The sequence below is a fragment of the Mus musculus genome, chromosome 6, assembly GCF_000001635.26.
Source record: "Mus musculus strain C57BL/6J chromosome 6, GRCm38.p6 C57BL/6J".
In the NCBI taxonomy this organism is placed as follows: domain Eukaryota; kingdom Metazoa; phylum Chordata; class Mammalia; order Rodentia; family Muridae; genus Mus; species Mus musculus.
The window spans coordinates 41,706,181-41,718,427 of record NC_000072.6 but is presented as its reverse complement, the minus strand read 5'-3'; the positions used below and the strand labels follow the sequence as shown (position 1 = coordinate 41,718,427).

General features: G+C 39.1%; 1 long non-coding RNA gene across 1 annotated transcript; it reads right to left on the bottom strand.

Moving 5' to 3' along the window:
* Positions 1–8,287: 8,287 nt before the first annotated feature.
* Gm38796 lies at positions 8,288–12,241 on the bottom strand. The gene is made up of 3 exons (XR_869008.1): positions 11,720–12,241; positions 11,499–11,624; positions 8,288–8,808 (listed from the first exon to the last, which is right to left on the bottom strand). It is a non-coding gene; the product is annotated as a predicted gene, 38796 (long non-coding RNA).
* Between the last annotated feature and the right edge of the window lie 6 nt (positions 12,242–12,247).

Genomic DNA, 12,247 nt, shown 5'->3' with positions numbered 1-12,247 from the left:
AACTATCAATTTTACTGCATTTCTATTTTACTCATTTAGAAGTCCCTTTTTTGAAACAAGGTCTATTTTTGTGGACCAGCATGATCTAGAACTCATTCACTATTTAGTGCAGGGTAACCTCTAACTCATAAACCTCCTTCCTGTTTCAGCCCCCTACTTGCTGGAGATTACTGACGAATGTGACCAAAACTAGTTTCTGTTTCTTGTTGCTGTAATACTTTTCACTGATCACTTAGTTAATCTCAGCCTAGATTTCCTTACTTCTAATTACTTCTGTGATTTTTCTCTAAAAGGTTTTCATCTCTTGCCATCTTTGTCAACTCAGAGCTCTCATAGTCAGGATTAACAAATTGTCTGTATTCATGGTCTAGATATGAAAGTCAAAACACAGCCAACAAAGGCAACAATAAGCAAATGGGATGATATCAAAAAGTGTTTCTGTTACTGTTAAGAATTGTTTTCACTATCTGGGGCTGTTGTTTTTCCATATGAAATTGATAATTGAGTTTTCCATATCTTTGAAGAATTGTATTGGAATTTTGATGGGGATTGCATTGAATCTGTAGATTTTTTCATTAATAAGATGGCCAATTTTATTTACTATGTTAATCAAACCTACCCATGAGCATGGGAAATCTCCCCATTTTCTGGAGTCTTCTTCAAAGACTTGAAGTTACTATCTATCATACAGATCTATCACAGGTTGGTTAGAGTTACCCCAAGGAATTTTATATTATTTACGACTATTTTGGAGGGTGATGCTTCCCTGCTTTCTTTCTCAGCCCATTTATCATTTGTTCGAAGGAAGGATACTGATTTGTTCGGGTTAATTTTATATCCAGCCACTTTGCTGAAGTTGTTTACAAGCTGGAGAAGCTCTCTAGTAGAATTTTGGGGGTCCCTTATGTATATTATCAAATCATCTGAAAATAGTGATACCTTGACTTCTTCTTTGCCAATGTGTATCCCCTTGATCTCTCTCTCTCTCTCTCTCTCTCTCTCTCTCTCTCTCTCTTATTTATTTATTTATTTATTTATTTATTTATTTTTGTCTATTGCTCTAGCTAGAATGGATAAATAAGAAGAGAGTGGACAGCCTTGTTTTGTCCCGGATTTTAGTGAGATTTCTCCAAGTATCTCTCTATTTAAATTGATGTTGGTTGTTGGTTTACTGTATACTGCTTTTATTATGTCTAAGTATGGGCCTTGAATTACTGATCTCTACAAGACTTTTAACATGAAGAGGTGTTGTATTTTTGTCAAATGATTTTTCAGCATCTAATAAGATGATCATCTGATCTTTTACTTTTAGTTTGTTTAGATACTGGATTTCATTAATGGATTTTCCTATATTGAACTATCCAGGCATCTCTGGGATGAAGTCTACTTGATTGTGGTGAATGGTGGCTTTGATGTGTTCTTGGATTCAGTTTGCCAGAATTTTATTGAATATTTTTGCATCAACATTGAGAAGCAAAATAGGTCTTAAGTTCTCTTTTTATGTGGGGACCTTGTGTGCTTGAGATATTAGAGTAATTGTAGCTTCATAGAACAAATTAGGTAGTGTGCCTTCTGTTTCTATTTTATGACATAGTTTGAGGAGTGTTGATATTATCTCTTATTTGAGGTTGGATAGAATTTTGCACTAAAGCCATCTGGCCCTGGGCTTTTTTGTGATGGGAGGAGTTTAATGACTTCTATTTCCTCAGGTGATGTGGGCCTGTATAGATAGTTTACCTGCTCTTGATTTAACTTTGATACATGGTATCTGTCTAGAAAATGAAAATGATCCATCTTTGTCACCTTGCACCAAACTCAAGTCCACGTGGATCAAATACCTCAACATAAAACCAGATACACTGAATCAAATAGAAGAGAAAGTGGAAAAGAGCCTCTAACTCAGTGGCTCAACCTCTATGATCAAGAATTGATAAATGTGACCTCATGAAACTGCAAAGTTTCTATAAGGAAAAGGATACAGTCAAAAGGACAAATTGGCAACCTATAGATTGGGTGAAAAAATATTCACTAACCCCACATCTGATAGAGGACTAATATCTAAAATATATAAAGAAATCAAGAAGCTAACCTCCAAAAAAAAAAAAACAATCCAATTTTTAAAAAATGGAATAAAGAACTAACAGAGAATTCAAAACAGAGGAATCTCAAATGTCTGATAAGCACTTACAGAAGTGTTCAAGGTCCTTAGTCATCAGGGAAATTCAAGTCAAAATGAACATAAGATTCTACCTTACACCAATCACAGTGGCTAAGATCAAAACTCAGGTGATAGCAATGTTGGTGAGAATGCAGAGAAAGAGGAATACTCCTCCATAGCTGGTGGGATTGCAAACTGGTAGAACCACTCTGGAAATCAATATGGAGGTTCCTCAGAAATTCGGAAATAGATCTACCTAAAGACCTTGCTATACCACTCTTGAGCATATACCCAAAAGATGTCACACCATGCCACAGGGACACATGCGCCACTATGTTCATTTGTGATAGCCAGAAGCTAGAAACAGCCCAGATGTCCTACAAGGAAGAATGGATACAGAAAATGAGGTTCATTTACACAATGGAATACTATTAAGATTAAGGACACCATGAGTTTTGCAGACAAAAGGATGAATCTAGAAAATATCATCCTGAGTGATATAACTCAGACCCAAAATGACATGCATATTATATACTCACTAATAGGTGGATATTAGCCAAAAAAGTACAGAATATCCAGGATACAGTCCACAAAACTCAAGAAGGTTAACAAGCCAAAGGGCCCAAGTGAGGATGTCTCAATCCCACTTGGGAGGGAGTAGAAAGCAATCATGGGGAGCAAAGGAACAAAGGGACCTGGGTGGGAGAGAGGACAAGGAGGGAAAAGGGGGAACATGATCGGGTGTTGGGGGAAAACAGGAGTGAATCCCTGAGGTCCAGCAGAAAGAATGAAAACAGACACCCTCAGGAGGTAGGAGGTGGGGAAACACTCTAGAATGTACCAGAGATCTGGGAGATGAAAGACGCTCAGGACTCAAAGGGAAGGATCTTAGATAAAAAGTCCAACAGTGAAGACAAGGAACTTATAGAATCTGTCTCCAGTAGAAAGACAGGCATCAAGTGGAGGGATGGGGTTGCCATTCTACAGTCAAAAACTCTGACCAAAACTGTTCCTGTCTAAAAGAACTGCAGGGAGAAAAATGGAGAAGAGCCTGCAGGAAAGGAGATCCAGTGGCAGGCCCAAATTGGTATCCAGCTCAAGGAAAAGCTCCAAGGCTTGACACTATTACTGATGTTATGGTGTGCTTACAGGCAGGAGCCTAGCATGGCTTCCCTCCTAGAGGCCCAACAAGCAGCTAAATGAATCAGATGCAGATACTTACACTCGAGGAAGCTGGGGACCCCTGTGTTTGAATTGGGGAAATGCTGGAAGAAGCTGAGGAGGAGAACGACCCCATAGGAAAACTACCAGGAATCACTCAACTAACCTGGATTCTCAAGATCTCTCAGACACTGAGCCACCAACCAGGCAGCATACACTAGCTGATATGAGGCCTCCAATACATACACAGCAGACAATTGCCTGCCCTGGCCTTAGTGAGAGAAGCTGCCCCTAACACTGGAAAGACTTGAGGCTCCAAAGAGTGGGGAGGCTTGATGGGAGTGGGGGCACTGTCTTATAGATAGGAGAGGAGGAATGGAATGAGGAACTGCCAGAGGGCTCACCTGGAAGGGGATAATGAATGGACTATAAAAAATGATTAAATATAATTAAAAATAGAATAATCATAAAAATAAAGAAACAAGCCTATATATCTGGTGTAAACCTAAAACCCACAATACATGGGGAACTCTGCCAAGAAGTTAATAGTAAGAAAACACATAGTCCAATTAAAAGTGGTCAAATACACAGGACACTGTCAATAAGACCAAAAGGCAACCAACAGATTGGGACACAATCTTTACCAATCCTAAATCTGATAGGAGGATAATAACCAATATATATAAAGAACTCAAGAAATTGGACTCCAGAAAACCAAATAATCCTATTTTAAAAAATGGGGTGCAGAGCTAAATAAAGAATTCTCAACTGAGGAATACCGAATAGCCAAGAAGGACCTAAAAAATGTTCAACATCCTTAATCATCAAGGAAATGCAAATTAAAACAACCCTGAGATTCCACCTTAGACCAGTCAGAATGGCTCAGATCAAAAACTCAGATGACAGCAGATGCTGGCAAGGATGTGGAGAAAGAGAAACACTCCTCCAATGCTGGTGAGACTGCAAGCTGGTACAACCACTCTGGAAATCAGTTTGGCGGTTCCTCAGAAAATTGGACATAGTTCTACCAGAAGATCCAGCAATACCACTCCTGGGCATATACCCAGAAGATGTTCCAACTAGTAATAAGGACACATGCTCCACTATGTTCATAGCAGCCTTATTTATAATAGCCAGAAGCTGGAAAGAACCCAGATGTCCCTCAACAGAAGAATGGATAGAGAAAATGTGGTACATTTACACAATGGAGTACTACTCAGCTATTAAAAACAATGAATTTATAAAATTCTTAGACAAATGAATGGATCTGGAGGATATCATCTTGAGTGAGGTAACCCAATCACAAAAGAACACACATGATATGCACTCACTGATAAGTGGATATTAGCCCAGAAGCTCAGAATCCTTCTTAAGGAGGGGGAACAAAATGCCCATGGAAGGAGTAACAGAGACAAAGTTCAGAGCAGAGACTGAAGGAACGACCATCCAGAAACTTCCCCCACTTGGAGATACATCCCATAAACAACCACCAAACCCAGACACTATGGCAGATGACAACAAGAGCCTGCTGACACTTCTTGACCCTGGTGTTCCCCTGTCCTGGGGCCTCTCTTCCCAATGATGTCTGACTAGGCCATCTTCTGCTACATATGCAGCTAGAGACATGAGCTCTGGGGGTACTGGTTAGTTCATATTGTTTTTCCACCTATAGGGTTGCAGACCCCTTCAGTTCCTTGAGTACTTTCTCTAGCTCCTCCTTTGGGGGCCCAGTGTTCCATCCTATAGATGACTGTGAGCATCCACTTCTGTATTTGCCAGGCACTGGCATAGCCTCACACAAAACAGCTATATCAGGGTCTTTACAGCAAAATCTTGCTGGCATATGCAATAGTGTCTGGGGCCAAAAAGTGGGAGTGGGTGGGTAGGGGAACAGGGCGGGGGAAGGGTATAGAGAACTTTCAGGATAGCATTTGAAATGTAAATAAATAAAATCTCTAATTTAAAAAAAAGAGCCTGCTGACAGGAGCCTGATATAGCTGTCTCCTGAGGGCCTCTGCCAATGCCTGGCAAATACAGAACTGGATGCTCACAATTATCCATTGGATGGAGCACAAACTCTCCAATGAAGGAGCTAGAGAATGTACCCAAGGAGCTGAAGGAGTCTGAAGCCCCATAGGAGGGACATCAATATGAACTAACCAGTACCCACGAAACTCCTTGGAACTAAACCACCAATCAAAGAAAACAAATGGTAGAACTTGTGGTTCTAGCAGTATATGAAGCAGAGGATGGCCTAGTCAGTCATCAATGGGAGGAGTGGTCCTAGGTCCTGAAAAGGTTCTATACCCCAGTATGGGTAAATGCCAGGACTGGGAATGGGAGTGGGTGGGTTGAGGAGCAGGGGGAGTGGGGAGGGGATAGGGGATTTTTGGAGGGGAAAGTAGGAAAGAGGATAACATTTGAAATGTAAATAAAGAAAATATCTAATAAAAAAGTGAACAAATAGTTAGAAAAGATATTTATAAAAATATGACATAAAAATGACCATAAATGTTCAACACTTCTAAACCTCAGAAAAATGCAAATTAAAGTCAATGGCCTATCAACTCTCATCTATTAGAATACCATCAGAAATATAAAGAAGCACTGAGTTAGGAATGTTTTTGCTATGCAAGCATGAAGACCTAAGTTTATTTCTAGAATCCTCAAACAAACAACAACAACAAACTCCACACCCAGAAATGGTTACACATTCTTATCATTCCAGCATTGGAGGGGCAGAGACAGGAAGATTCCTACAACTCAGTGACCAACTGGTCTATCCTGTATGGCAAGATACAGGCCAGGGAAAGATCTAGTCTCAAGACAAAGTTTGGAGAAAAATTAACCAAATCCAAGAACATCTGAGGTAGCCACATTGAATTATAAGCTAATTAAAATCCTGGAGAGTTCCTCCAACCAAAAAAAAAAAGCTAATTAAAACTCACAATCAATTTAAAGATTGAGCAGAGGTATCATACATGGGTAGGTAATGTTAATCCCAGTGGAGGCAGTTGAGTTACTGAATAAAAGTTCCAAGGCAAGGTATGTTCTTAGGAGTTATTTACCAGGAAATAACTTCTTGGTTTATTCCCTAAACTATATAACATATAACCATTCCTCTTGGCTAGAAGTAAATTCTAAGATGGTGTTACTAATTGAAGAATGCAGATAAACTACACTGGAGGGGACCTGGAGTCTTCCTACCTATGCCTAGTTTTTATAGTGACATTAGTCACTATGCAGACAGTGGAGCAAGAAAAGCCAGGGATAGTATTCCCAAGTTTTGGACCTTGCATGCTTTGCCTACAAATGCAATACTGATGTGACAAATTTCGGACTCGATCTGAGGTCTGCTCCACAGAAGGAAGTTCTTGTCTGTTACTGGGGACCTGGTCAAATGGCCATTGTTTTAGAGGTAACAAGCACCAAGGTTGAACCTATTGCTTCTGTTTTGCAAAATGGACATATTCTCAATGGTCTCCTAAACGTATTTGTATCCAGAGACTATCACTGCCCTCACTGCTGATCAAAAACTTCTCTCTGCAGTGTACACCACTTAGACTCATGGCTACTCAAGATACTCAATATAGGGAGAACAAGTGACTGTTGAGCACTCAGCCTTAAACAAAGCATTTATATCACTGTGACCAAGGCTCAGTAAATATCCTGAAAGAACCCTTGATTCCTGATGATAAGGAGAGGAATCTTGAAATGCTGTCTTATAGCCATGACAAATTTGTGACACTCATGAGTTCACAAACGTTGCAATTTACTGGTTGTTTCACCAAGTCTACAATCCCATAAACATGCAGTCATTGATGGGAGATCAGTCCGTGGGATCCAATCTGACCCAGAAGAGCTATTGACAATCTATAGCTGCTGTGCAGAAGAACATAATGGCTTCAGCAATACAACTGGTGAGTTCCTTGTGCTCCAGTGGATACATCCACAGCCATGGCCACAGGGATGACTGTGGTTAAGCCAAATGGACAACAAAACATACGAACAAACAAACAAAAGGCAAAAAAGAAAGAAAGAAAGAAAGAAAGAAAGAAAGAAAGAAAGAAAGAAAGAAAGAAAGAAAGAAAGAAAGAAAGAAAGAAAGGAAGAAAGAAAGAAAGAAAGAAAAATCCCAAATAAAACTTGGTTGGAAGAGAATGAATTTACAGAGACGGGAGGGAGAATAAAGAAGATAGATGGGTAACCGTGACTAGAGTGTGTTATACACCCATATGAAATTAACAAAGAATAAACTAATTAAAAGGGAGAAGAACAGAGACAAATCAAGAAAAAAATAATCCCCAACCAAGGAAAAAAATGCATGAGGTACTATATATGTTAATCTACCTCATTCAACTATTTCAGTGTACAAATATTTCTAAGCATTTTATTCACAATAAATGTATACAATGTTAATAGTTGGTATCTCTCAAATCTCATCATATGGGTCAACCACCCACCTCAAAAATTTTAACACAGAATGGCTCCTGTCTAAAGGAAATACAGGGACAAAGAGTGGAGCAGAGACTGTCCAACCTAGGGATTCATCCCATATGCAGCCACCAAATGCAGACACAATTGCTGAAGCCGAGAAGTGCTTGCTGGCAGGAGCCTGATAATAGCTGTCTCCTGAGAGGCTCTGCCAGAGCCTAACCAATATAGATATGGATGCTTGCAGCCAAATATTGGACTGAGCATGGGGACCCCAATGGAGGAGTTAGGGGGAGGGCAGAAGGAGCTGAAGGGGTTTTCAAGCCCATAAGAATAACAATATCAAACAACCAGACCCCTCAGAGCTCCCAAGGACTAGACCACCAACCAAAGAGTACACATGAAGGAACCCATGGTTCCAGCTGCATATGTGGCAGAGGATGGCCTTATCTGGCATCAATGGGAGGGGAGGCCCTTGGTCCTATGAAGGTTCAATGCCCCAGCATAAGGAACTGGTGAGGCAGGAGTGGGTGGGTGGGGAGCACCCTCATAGAAGCACTGGGGAGGAGGATATGATAGGGGGTTTGCGGAGGGGAAACTAGGAAGGGAGATAACATTGAAAATGTAAATAAATAAAATAACCAATAAAAAAATTTCATTTTGTAGTGGATGATGATTAACATAGATACCCACAACTGATCATAGGAGACTACAGAGTGCACAGTCCTAAATGGGAGATCCATATCTCATCTTTCCTCCCAGAGCACTGGGATCATTACAGAAGATGAGGCTCAAACACAGTAAGAGCCTGAGACAGTGAATAACCTCAGGGAAACAGCAATTTCCAGACAAAATAGAGTGGCTACATACGTGAATTCACAGTGGTTGTGACAGCTTGGTTAAGGCTTGTGTAACACCAAGCCAGATGAAATCCCACTATGATGTGTGGAGGTAAACACAAAGTCCTATTCCTCACAGGCAATCAATAGCTGGTTGAAGATGAAGACCAGTTTTCCTTAAGGCTGTAGCTCTTGCCTCAGTGGAAGTCCACATACCTAAAAGTATATGGAAAACACTAAAGGGATTTAGAATTTATTAGAAAAGTACACAATGTTAGGTAGGCATGAAATTGGGGTGTAAAGCTGGGAGGAGATAGTGAAGTGGGATAAAAACATTCAAAATGCAATGTATAAAATTCTCAAGTCATTAAAATATTAAAACAAATAAATTAAATTAAGCTGGGCATAGTGTCCTATCTCTATAATCTTAACATTCAAAAGGCGAAGGCAAGAAGATTTAGAGTTAAAGGTTAGACCAGGCTGCATAGCAAGATCCTGCCTCAGAAATATAATTAATTACTTAATAATGAAAATAATAGACTTAGGAGTCTGAACCTGAATATAGGACTTTATCTTAGTTTTCCAGACGTGAAGGATCTAAATACATGCAAATAAAGCTGCAAATGGAACTCCAAAGTGTTCATGTTCCATGTGAGGGTGTGACTGAGCCTGTGCTAAAGGCATAAGAGAGGATAGAAACAAGTGTCTGAAGCAGAGCCAGGAATAAATAGCACTGTCAAAGGTCAATATTAAAATATTGCTGAAGAGATGGCTCAGTGGATAAAGGACTTCGCATGCATGAGGACTAGAGTTTTGGGTTTTCAGACAATGTATCAAGAAGATGGATATGGTACAGAGCATATCTACAGTGAAAGGGGAGAGTAAACATTGGAGATTCCTTAGAAGCTAGTGGGTCACCTGGTCTCCTGTATGACCCAGTCAACAAGAGATGCTGTCTCAAATAAGTTGGAAGAGAATGACCAACCCAAGAATGTCCTCTGAACTTTTTATGCATGCCATGACATACATATGCTCAAGTTTACATGCACAAACATGTATACAAACAAATTACTCACACATCATACATACACACATGTTAAATTGACAAAAGTTATTAGAATTGTATGTATCCAGAGTACTGTCTTATCTACTGGATTGAGAAAGAAAAAGAGGTGACATGGATTAAAGTATAAAGTAGAGCAAGGATCTTCCTTATCATATTTGTCTCTGTACATACTTCAAATTTTCACTTTTTGAGAATTACTCTTAATGTTTTGCCATATCAAAGAATAAACTCCCATTCGTTCTCTCTGTCTGTCCATCTGTTTCTCTCATGTATATATTTGGGTGTATATATTGGATATATATATATATGAACATAGAAATATATGAACATAGTCTTTAGAAAATAAAACTGAATGTTCTTAAATATATTAATTACTTATACATTTACCATAATATATTTACATATATATTACTATATATTAATGCACATAAATATATCTATGTACATTCAAATATATACACATATATACAGACACACACATATATATGCACATATATAAGCATGTGTGTATATACACATATATGCCCACATTATACACACAAATACACACACATATATGTGTGGAGAGGTGGGGTGGAGGTAAGGGCAGAGACTCACTAGACAAGGCTGTATTTTTAACTCACAATTTTCCTGTCTTCACTATCTGAGTTCTGGGATTAGAGTCACACATGTGCTATCAAATCTAGTTAATTATATTTTAAATGCAATTGCTCATTTAATTGAATATGGATGCCTACATGTAATGTTACTCTAATAATGTATTTATAAAATAAAATGCTTGTGAAAATTAAAATATTTAAATTTTGCCAGTTAAGTGATTTCACAAAATACTTTCTGCCAGCCAGGCATAATATCATATCTACATTAGTGAGACCCTGTCCCAAAGCAAATATACAAACACACACACACACACACACACACACACACACACACAGAGAGAGAGAGAGAGAGAGAGAGAGAGAGAGAGAGAGAGAGAGAGAGAGAGAGAATAAAACAGACAGACAGAATGAGACAGACAGACAGAGATTAGGATATTTAATTTATCTTCTTGAATATTCAGTTTTATCTTCTGAAAACAGTATCTTTGTTGTTGATCCATAATAAGCTACAGTCTACAGTACTTAAGGTTTCAAAAGTGAAGAACAATTATGTCCATACTGTGGCACTCATGTGCACACAGCAGTGGAGATTCTGAGATCATCTAAATACATTGATAATTGAGAAGCTATTCACAAAGATATAATAGACCTGATTCTGAATGGATTGTAATTAGTCCTGATGCCTCTAGCAGTGCTGAGGACTTTGGCAAGAAGACAAGGAGACCCAGGTCCCTTTTGACAGGTTTAAGACTCTCTATTCACTCCTCAGTGGAGGGCATACTTGAGAACTAGAGATCACATTAGAGATTAAAAAAACAAAAGTTGGCTTTCTGCACTAGTATAAAGAGCTGAGTTCTAGTCCTCAACACAGATAGGAGGCTCACTAGAACTCAGTGACCAGCTAGTATTGCTAAACTGGTAAGCTCCAAATTCAGTATCAAAAAATAAAAAGGAGGAAAGAGAGAAAGGCACATGATATTGACCTCTGGATTCAATACATATTTTGACATGTGTGAATACATGCACATATATGAACATGTGCATATACAATACATACACATAAAAATAAATTGAAGAATATAGCTAGCATATAGATTAGTGTTTGAAAACTTGCCCAGCATACCCTATGCCCTATGTCAGATTATGAGCATGGGAAACCAAATTTTGGAGAATAACAGATTACCACCTTCACACCCAATCAATGCATAAAAACAAAACAAAATTTTGACTAAAATACTTACTAAAGCATGTCTAATGCCAGAGAAGCTCAATTGTTAAGGTTTTGGTTCAATTCTCAGACCTGATTAGTTGTTGATTTTACAACAGTTGGACAAGCTTACAGTACTTCTATATACCTTCACTTTCATCTGAAAGAAAATCAAGTTATTAATACCTCTTATCTCTTCCCATAGAACTGCTATGAACATTGATAGAGCTATACAGATGAATGGGAACTACACACTGTTCACCCATGGCATGTACTCTGTAGATTGCTTGTAGTACTTTTATCGTAAGTGCTACTTCTGTTCATATGTCTCCAGGGAAATGATCTTTGAATTAGAATAAATGGTAGAGAGGAATTATCGTCATTGGGCAGCACTGTCTGTGGAGAGAAAGAAGACTGCTGCATGAAGTGTGTGTTCGGTTCTCTCTTCTCACTGCCCAGCTCCGTGAGTGTATTGGGCATGGCTGTGGTGGTGATGACTCACCCATAGCAGGACAGGGCAGATAAGGAGGCCTCACTCCTAAGCAACTCCAGGAATAGTGGTTACTTTACCATCCTGAGCATATTGGTAAGGAGGGTCAACTCCAGTTTCTATCGTCATAGTTACCGTATCATTAAGATTACTGGGTCAATTTCACCAACAAGGGGAGAAGCTAAGCGCAGACTATGGAGGTTGTTCACAGGGCTAATGTCACAGAGCCCACTGCTTCCTCAAGTTACTCTCATGGATCAGGACCATGATGTCACCAAGGGCACCGGAAGCTA